The 10,451-nt window shown below is 42.6% G+C and overlaps 1 protein-coding gene across 1 annotated transcript in view; it reads right to left on the reverse strand.

Annotated features, from left to right (window-relative positions):
• The window catches only part of LOC110501633 (protein dopey-2), a 46,670-nt gene extending 41,179 nt beyond the window's left edge, over positions 1-5,491 (reverse strand). Inside the window, 1 exon segment of the mRNA XM_021579331.2 lies at positions 5,220-5,491. The gene's annotated coding sequence lies outside the window, so the exon portion shown is untranslated.
• Between the last annotated feature and the right edge of the window lie 4,960 nt (positions 5,492-10,451).

Here is a 10,451-nt window from a genome sequence, read left to right on the forward strand (position 1 = left end):
TCTGAGAAAGAAGGGAGAGGGAGGAGTGTGTACAATAGACAACTGGTATTTAGGACACAAGGCGAATAATTCCTGTTTACCCCTATGTACACGTGCTCCCAGAGGAATAAACATCAGGGCCCATATTCACAAAGTGTCTCAAGATAGAAGTGCTGATCTAGGAGTAGTTTAGCCTTTTAAATCATGATGAATAAGATGGGAGCACTCTTACTCTTGAGATGATTTGTGAATACTGGAGCAGATAACGCCCACAGATGCTTGCTATGACAACCAGTGGGATAACGAGTCCTTTGAAAGATCTCAAATGGAAACCTCATCCTCGATATGCTTAGGCTTAAAGTCAATAAAACCATTTATTCAGCTAGCAAAAATATTTGGTTTAACTGTATTATGATCAGATGGCTCTTCTGCAGTGGCATAGTTGTTTTGTGTGTGTGTGTGTGTGTACTATGTATTATGCCAATGTAATAGAGCAGAGAGAGAGGGACTAACAGAGACAGGACAGGATTAGAGCAACAGAGACATCTGGACTTACTTTGGGAGAGAGAGAGGCTTTAACATGGGCAAGCCTGCCCAACACGTGCCTGACAACACACACACACACAATATTATGCTTATAAAAACACAATATCACGCCATGTCAGTACAGTAGCAGGTCAGCTTACCTCTGGAAATAATTCCTCCATTAACAGAATAACAGTGAGGAAGCAATATAAAAACTCAATGCCTTGAGCCATGGAAACAGGAGAGAACATGGTGCTGCTGAGCAACAATAACATGGCAGCCAGTAACCAAGTCAGAGTAAATGTCAACAACAAAGTGGTCTACCAATACATGCTCTACCCTAATCACTCTGTCTGGGGTATACCTGCACACACCCCAAGCTCAGAACCCATATCCCTCCCCTCTATATGTGTAATAACCTAGCTCTCTGTGTCTGTGTGTTAGAGGCTGTGTGTATAGTGAGATCACAGGCACACTCAGTCGGGTTGATTAAATTAGGGCCATCTCAGGTCAACATGTCTAGTCTGGGTTCTAATGGACAGGAGCTAGCTAGGGGCTGCTTTTGTTTGTTTGCCAGCCTTAGCATTCTTTATCTGTCTGACTCCTCCACAACATTGATCTGCAATGTGTTTCCTGGAAACAAAATGAGCAGACACACTGACACACACATGGATTGACTTGATAATTGACTAGGACTATCTCCTTTAAATCTAGGCCTATTTCTGTCTCTGTTTCTCTCTAAACCTTTATCTCAGACAAGCTTAGGGATTTGTAGACAGAAAGGTTGACAAAGAGACAGACGGGAAAGTTTGCCGATGGCACGACGGTGGTAGGCCTGATCACCGACGATGATGAAACAGCATATAGGGAGGAGGTCAGAGACCTGGCAGTGTGGTGCCAGGACAACAACCTGTCCCTCAACGTCAGCACGACAAAGGAGCTGATGGTGGACTACGTGAACCGAAGAGCTGAGCACGCCCCCATTCACATGGACGGGACTGTAGTGGAGCAGATCGAGAGCATCAAGTTCCTCTGTGTCCACATCACTAAGGATCTATCGTGGTCCACACACACCAACACAGTCATGAAAAGGGCATGACAATGCCTGTTCCCCCACGACAACACCTTAAAAACCTCAAAATGTTCTACAACTGCACCATTGAGAGAATCTTGACTGGTCCAGTCCATCACTGGGGCTGAACTCCCTGCCATCCAGGACCACTATACCAGGCGGTGTCAGAGGAAGGCCTTTAAAAATTGTCAAAGACTCCAGCCACCCAAGTCATACTGTTCTCTCTGCTACCGCAAGGCAAGCGGTAACGATGCACCAAGTTTGGAACCAACAGGACCCTGAACAGCTTCTACCCACAAGCTATAAAACTGCTAAATAGTTAGTTAAATAGTTAAAGTTGCACTATGCAGAAATCGCGCTGCCATTTTGTGGTTGCTAAAACTAATAGTTTGCCTAATTTCAGTTTATGTGACAAAATAAGCTAGTATAGTGTAGAGAATCATTGTACCATTTAAACCACTGCGAAATATATTTTCCATAACCAAAAATATTGTTGTTTCATCTGGTGTATAAAACCGAAAGTAAAAGACACAAAAACAAAACTTAAGAAGGGGAAGCACAGTAACAGTGCAAATAGAACAGATCTACCGCTTCTTAGACTTGCTTTCAAGTGGAATTATTACTCACATTTCTATATCAATTTGGTCGGGTCACCCAAAAAGTTAGATATTGCCACTTTGACCAACTAGCTACCAGGACTATCCGCATTGACCCTTTTCGCACTAACTTCTTTTGACTCATCACATACACTGCTGCTACTTTTCACTATCTGTCACGTCATTCCTAGTTATATGTACATATCTATTACTTCGTACCCCTGCACATCGACTCGGTACCCCTAGTATATAGCCAAGATCATCATTACTCGTTGTCTATCGATTATTACGAGTTTTTACTTTTCTATTATTATTCCTCTATTTTCTTTCTCTCTGCATTGTTGGGAAGGGCCCGTAAGTAAGCATTTCACTGTTAGTCTACACCTGTTGTTTACAAAGCATGTGACAAATAAAATTAGATTTAATTTGAATTGGAGTAAGAGAGAGAGAGAGAGAGCTATAAGGAGGAGTATTATATCACTGAGAGTGGAATCCTGGCTTATGAGTAAGCAGAAGTGGCGTTGACAGAAACTTACACATCATGTCCTCATCTCCTGACCGACCCTGAATAACACACCCTCACCCACTAAATCACTCCCAAACTCAACGCATTACACAGATTAACTGACTTACTACTTTTGTACAAACACACACACACACACACACAGACACAGTATTACTTTAGCATGTAAGTGAACTGACTGACTATAGTCTGTCTAGCTCTGGTCAGATATCAGAACAGATAAGATGTGAATTGAATATTCTCTATCACAGCTGTGGCCATTGGACTAGGGCAGACCCCAATTAGTCAACTGGTTGATTGGTTGAGCTCCACTTTAATACAGATTCTGGATCAGAACATCTCCTTTAAGAGGCTGGGTCAGTGCTATCCCCAATCTGAGTGAAAAGGCCAGCCTCATTACAGCTGCTGACACATCCACACATCTTCAGTCAGGTTCATTTTTTCCCCCTTTCTGTCTCAATCTCCCACCTTCTGCTAATGTGGTATGTTCTCTCCTGACAGAGAAGTGAAGAAGAAAAGGGAATACCTAGTCAGTTGTACAATTTAATGCATTCAATTGAAATGTGTCTTCCGCATTTAACCTAACCCCTCTGAATGAGAGGTGCGGGGAGCTGCCTTAATCAACATTGGCGCCTGGGGAACAGTGGGTTAACTGCCTTGCTCAGGGGCATAACTACAGATTTTTACCTTGTCAGCTCTGGGATTTGATCCACTGGCCCAACACTCCTACCTGCCAGGCTACCTGATTTGTATGCAATGTGAACGTCAGGTGCAGAAATACAGGCTGCCTGCATAGCACAACCTCAAGCCTGTCAAGTGACCTACTAAAACCCTCTGCAAACATATTACCCTGTGGATACAAATATCTTTCACAAAACTGATTTTATTAGCTTCCTGGAATATTTATCTAGTCATAAACTAATGTTTGAATTCAAACAAGGAAATGTAGATATTTAGGCCTACATTGCGTTAATACTGAAACGCATTGCTGTGTAGCCCAAAGTTGCATTTCAACACACAATAATACCTGGAGCGGCCTATCAGACACTCATTCGCCATCTCATGAACATGCTGATAGGGAGCTGGGAGTGCTTGTGGTAGGCCTGCAACGTTTGCTCCTGAAGGGGAAAGGAGACTGTGTGTTTAGAGGGTGGACTCACTACCAGCTGATTTAGGGACACAAACCCAATAGGCAATGCAAAGAGATATCAGTCACCTGATTGTGACACCATGAAACTGACTACCATATAGCATATAAATATGCCTTTTGAGACTAGGCCTATAAAAGGAATAGGACAGGCTAGAACTTCTAGGATGGGACAGACACTGCTGTTAAAGACTGAGTCATGGCAGCGCTATGGCTCTGAATGTGACTCTATAGACCTGACTGCATTATGTAAGATGGCCTCGTCAAAGAGCAAATCAGGGATTTCCATCTGTCTGTGTGTGAGAAAGAGAATGAGAAGGAGAAACGATTTCATCCAATTAGATGTTGTTGGCAATGTATACTGAACAAAAATATAAATGCAACGTGTAAAGTGTTGGTCCCATGTTTCATGAGCTGAATAAAATATCTTTCCATACACACAAAAAGCATATTTTTTGCACAAATTTCTTTACATTCCTATTAGTGAGCATTTCTCCTTTGCCAAGATAATCCACCTGACCGTTGTGGCATATCAAGAAGCTGATTAAACAGCATGATCATTACACTGGTGCACCTTATACTAGTAACAAAAAAAGGCTACTCTAAAATGTCATACAACACAATTCCACAGGTCTTAAGTTTAAAGGGAGTGTGCAATTGGCATGCTGACTGCAGGAATGTCCATGAGAGCTGTTGCCAGATAAGTGAATGTTCATTTCTCTACCATAAGCTGCCTCCAACGTCGGTTTAGAGAAATTTGCAGTGCATCCAACAGGCCTCACAAAATAGCAGACCACGTGTAACAATGCCAGCCCAGGACCTCCACATCCTGCTTCTTCACCTGCAGAGAGCTAGCTGAGACCAGCTACCCGGACAGCTGATGATACTGACGAGTATTTCTACCTGTAGTAAAGCCCTTTTGTGGGGAAAAACTCATTCTGTTTGGCTGAGTCTGGCTCCCAGGCCCACCCAAGATTCTGCTGCTTCTTCATCTTTCCAATGTTGTTTATAAAGCTCCAGACTCAGTGCAACAATGTTACAATAACTGAGATGAAATGGTTGTTGATGTTGCAGAGAAATAATTAAAATAGCGTGAACGCGACACTGCATCATGTCCCCGTTGTCCACCGAGTCAAAGGAATTAGGGTAGCACTATATTTAGATAATATTGATTCACAGCAGGAAAACGTGAACTGGGGAGAAAACACAAGCCAATTAAAATTGAAATATGGTGATTTCAATGTGCTATATCCAGTGATTTATAGGCCTATATTATTAGCTACACCCCGTCAATTTTTATTCTCACCAAACCGGGACCAAATGTTGCGGTAAACAAAAAAACACAAGGTGCATCATATGGGTGCATCAATGACTCACCAACTGCAAAACAAGCTCGGGTTTGAGCTGACCATTCGCGTGCGTCCAATAAATGTCACTAAATCCCGGGAAACCGGCAAATGTTAACGGTTCTGGGTGTAGCGTCCGTTCTGTAACTGAAGCTTTGAGAAACCGTCAACCAACCGTTAGGTGGGGGGGGTGCGTTTCCAATTTCTCTCGTGCAGATCATGCTAAACGCAACAGGGTGGAAAGCCCAAACTCAGCTGATTCACAGAGAGCGATTGGAGCACGGAGAGCGCACTTCCTGATCTTCGGAGGGGTGGAGTGTGGAGCTCCTTGACAGTTTAGGTGCAGTATTTATCTTCACAAGCTAAAAGCCCCTCACAATGTCAGTTAATAGTATTCACAATTAATGAATAAGCGATTCAGCCGAGTTAGGTAAACCTGTTTCTTGAGTTCAGCGTTCAAATCAGAAATGATGTATATTTTTTCACTGGCACTCCCTGTGTTGGTACATTCCAGGATATGCGACGTTTACAAACCTCTCACTTCACTGTCAGATATTTGGTCAAAGCTGGGTTAAAGAGCATTAACAAAAATAACTGCAAACATACTGTATCTGTTTCTTTGTTATTTAATAATTGTGTATTACATTGAACAGTCCTTTTTGAGACAATGAAGTGACTTGTTTAATCAAATATAATACTAGCTATTCAGTGCACAACCTATCCTCTGGCCCTGTAAACAAATGAGACACATTAACATGGTTGTTTAATGTAGGGTGGCAAGGAGCCTAGTGGTTAGAGCGTTGGCCCAGTAAGTAAGGTCACTGGTTTGAATACTTGAGCCAACAAGGTGAAAAATATATAATTTGCACCGTACTACTATGGCTGTCCCAGTAAAACAACATATTTCACTGCACCTGTAATAAGGTGTACAGGTGTGTCTAACCCCTCCGCGGGCGTCCTAGTCCCGTTGGTATAGGTAATATCAGCCCGGGCAGCAGGGGTTTAGCTGGATCCTCTCTGGGGTGTCTCTAAGAGCCATCAGGCCTATTTTGGACAACCCATAGCCAGAATTTGGCCAGCTCTTGCTGACGTGGTCTCCAGCTTTGGCCTCGGCAACAAAGCACTTCATCAGAGCCACTAGCTCCTCCTCTGCGATGCCATTTCTGCAGGGCCTGGAGGTCCAGAGAACACACATGGAGAGGAAGAAGCTCATTGCACATGTTACTGGTGGCGAAGAATTTGGTTTAGAGAATGTGTTCTACTTGGCTGCCGAAGGATGCAGGGTCACCTTCTGGACATAGAGGGAGCTATTAGTTTACTTTAAATGTTACTGATTCCCAGGCCAGCTGACACACAATAACTATTGCACAATGGCTGCATTTAGACAGGCAACCCAACTCTGTTCTTTTTTTACTAATTGTATTTTGACCAATCAAATTAGCTCTGACAAAAATTTGATGTGGGAAAAAAAATCAGAATTGGGCTGCCTGTATGAAAGCAGCCAGTGTGTCAGACTGTGTGAGTGAAAGTTAAGTCATTAATAATGTGCAGTTACGTCTTGGGGCGATGCGTGTGTTGTTGATTAGCACATCCAGACCCCCGTACTCCTTCATGAAATGCTGCCATGCCGCCAGGATGTCAGCCAGGTCTGTAATGTCCAGTCTGGGCTTGAGTCCCTCCCTCTGCAGATCCTCCACAACCACGGCCCCCCTCTGGACGTCCCAGGTGCTCAGATACACATCCCATTTAAAGCCCTGGCACAGTACCTGCACTATGGCTAACCCCAGGCCCCACGTGGAACCAGTGACCAGAGCCACCTGTGGGCCAAACATCACCTCAAAAAGAGAAAGAAATCAAAAGCAATAGATTCTGAAAGCTACAGAGCAGGGGTATTCAGATTTTTCCCTTTGAGGTTCAGACTTCTGTTATACCGGATAATTAATTGCACACACCTTGGTGTCCCAGTTCTAAACCCTTCCCTGATTAGAAAGGGAAAAAAACTGTGGAACTGGCTTCAAGGTCCAGATTTGAATTTGAAGGCCATAGATTCTGAGCTACCGGGAAACACATTTCCCGAGTTAAACGTTTATGTCCTCAATATCAATTAAAAGGTATGAAACACTTTATAGCAGTGATTTTTTTATTTATTTAACTAGGCGAGTCAGTTAAGAACAGATTCTTATTTAACTATGACAGCCTATGAACAGTGGGTTAACTGCCTTGTTTAGGGGCAGAACCTTTCGGTTACTTGCTCAACGCTCTAACCACTAGGCTACCTGCCGCTCCAGTGATCACAAATCCAGAGAGCTAGTTTGTCAGCTGTTGCTCTGACCCAGCATTAGCATTCCTTATTCAACTCCAGCCACCCAATACATGGACTGTTCTACATGCTACCATCCAGCAGGCCGTACTGGTGCATCAAGGCTCAGACAGACTCCTAAACAGTGCTTATCCCCTCGCCATAAAACTGTTAAATGGCTAACAACTACTAACTCTGAAAAAAAATCTCCCTCTCAGAGTATCCACACTGACTCTATCCTGTGCACATTGTGAATAAACGTTGAAACTTTAATCAAGGTTCATGGTAGTTTAATCAGTTGTTTTAGTGATGGCCTATAACATTAGCCGGCACGCCCGGAGTATGCTGCTATGCAGTAAAAAATGAATCATCTAACACCTCCACATAATCTAAACATACATTAAAACGGAATTACCAGAGGAATTTAAGCAGTAGGCTATATTGTAGGAGTATGGTGACCCCTAAAGTCTACACAGTCACTTGACCTTGTGGTCACCAGTGAATAAAGAATATTTATGATTCAGATGTACAGTGCATCCGGAAAGTATTCAGAAACCTTGACTTTTTTGGCATTCTGTTACATTACAGCCTTATTCTAAAAATGTATTAAATTGCCCCAACCCACACACAATACCCTATAACGACAAAGCGAAAACAGAAGGACAACCACCTCTACTGCACTCCACCAATCAGGCCTTTATGGTAGAGTGGCCAGACGGAAGCACATGACAGCCTACTTGGAGAAACCAAGATAGAACTCTTAGGCCTGAATGCCAAGTGTCTCGTCTGGAGGAAACCTTGAACCATCCCTACGGTGAAGCATGGTGGCAGCATCATGCAGTTGGGATGTTTTTCAGCGGCAAGGACTGGGAGACTAGTCAGGATTGAGGGAAAGATGAACAGAGCAAAGTACAAAGAGACCCTTGATGAAAACCTGCTCCAGATCGCTCAGGATCTCAGACTGGGACAAAGGTTCACCTTCCAAAAGGCCAATGACCCTAAGCCACAGCCAAAACAACGCAGAAGTGGCTTCGGGACAAGTCTCTGAATGTCCTTGAAACCTGATCGAACAACTTGACAGAACTTGAGAGGAGACAAATGCAGAGACAAATGGAAGAAACTCCCCAAACAGGTGTGCCAAGCTTGTAGCGTCATACTCAAGACTCGAGGCTGTAATCGCTGCCAAAGGTACTTCAAAGTACTGCGTAAAGGGTCAGAACACTAATGTATATGTGATATTTGTTTATTTTTAATACATTTGTAAGAATTTCTAAAAAACAGTTTTTGCTTTGTTATTATGGGGTGTGTAGATTGAGAGGGAAAAAAAACAACTTAAATCAATTTTAGAATAAGGCTGTAACGTAACAAAATGTGGATAAAGGGGTCTGAATACTTTCCGAAATCACTGCATCACCAGTGTGAATGTAAAATTGTTAAAGTAATATGGAGCACACCCCGGGCTATGCAGAGCTGTTAAGGGATTTTTTTTATCAATAATGACTAATTATGTATACATTTCAATCAGGACTGACTAATCAGAATACTATTATGTTACTGTATAGATGTATGAATTTTCTTTTAATCCTAGTACTGAATATAATGTGTGTAATTATAATCAAGAATTAGAACAATGACTGTCTGTTCCTTGGTAGAAACTAATTAACTTATCGTCAGACTGGCTAGAATGCTGAGTGTATTAATTTAATGCAACATATAGGAATTTAATTCCTCTATTAAGAGCATAGTATGGACGGATATACCAAGAAGTGGCAGAGCATATTCCCATGAATGAGAGGAAACACTAATTGCTACATTCTGATATTAATATCTTTTGAAGTCAAAAGAGAAAATACATTTAAGCAATAAGGCCGTGGGGTTATACCAAAGCTAAGGGCTGTTCTTGCAACACGGAGTGCCTGGATACCACCCTTAGCTGTGGTACTGTATATTGGCCATTCACCACAAAGCCCCCCAGGGTGCCTTGCTATTACAAACTGGTTACCATCATAATTAAAAAACGTAAACAAATACATTTGCATCATACCAGCATCAAACTACCCAGTTTATAATTAAGCAATAGGACCTGAGGTGGTGCGGTATATGGGCAATATACGACGACTATGGGCTGTTCTTATGTAAGACACAACGCGGTGTGGCTTTGGTACATGGACCCACCCCGAGGAGCCTTATTGCTATTATAAACGGATTACCAGCGTAAGCAGTAAAAATAAATATTTGGTCATACCCATGTTATACAGTCGGATTCAGCCAAATCAGAATTCAGGGCTCGAACCACCCAGTTTATAATTCCGATTATGGCACTAATGTGGTACATCAACTGCATCATAAATGATCCAAACTGATAAACAGGCATTTTATATTCCCTCCACCAGCAACAACCAGTCTGCATGGACACAGAAATATAAGTCTTTGCTAGGTAAACTGCCGTCTTATCTCAGCTCACTGGTCACCATAGCTACACCCACCCTTAGCATGCGCTCCAGCAGGCATATTTCACTGGTCATCCCCAAAGCCAACACCTCCTTTGGCCGCCTTTCCTTCCAGTTCTCTGCTGCCAATGACTGGAACAAATTGCAAAAATCACTGAAGTTGAAGACATATCTCACTCACTAACTTCAATAATCGGCTGTCAGAGCAGCTTACCGATCGCTGCAGCTGTCCACAGCCCATCTGTAAATAGCCCATCCAACTACCTACAATGGGGCAAAAAAGTATTTAGTCAGCCACCAATTGTGCAAGTTCTCCCACTTAAAAAGATGAGGCCTATAATTTTGACAGACAAAATGAGAAAAAAATCCAGAAAATCACATGAATTTCTTTGCAAATTATGGTGGAAAAAAAAGTATTTGGTCACCTACAAACAAGCAAGATGTCTGGCTCTCACAGACTTGTAACTTCTTTAAGAGGCTCCTCTGTCCAACACTCGTTACCTGTATTAATGGC

The sequence above is a fragment of the Oncorhynchus mykiss genome, chromosome 22 (assembly GCF_013265735.2).
Source record: "Oncorhynchus mykiss isolate Arlee chromosome 22, USDA_OmykA_1.1, whole genome shotgun sequence".
Lineage (NCBI taxonomy): Eukaryota > Metazoa > Chordata > Actinopteri > Salmoniformes > Salmonidae > Oncorhynchus > Oncorhynchus mykiss.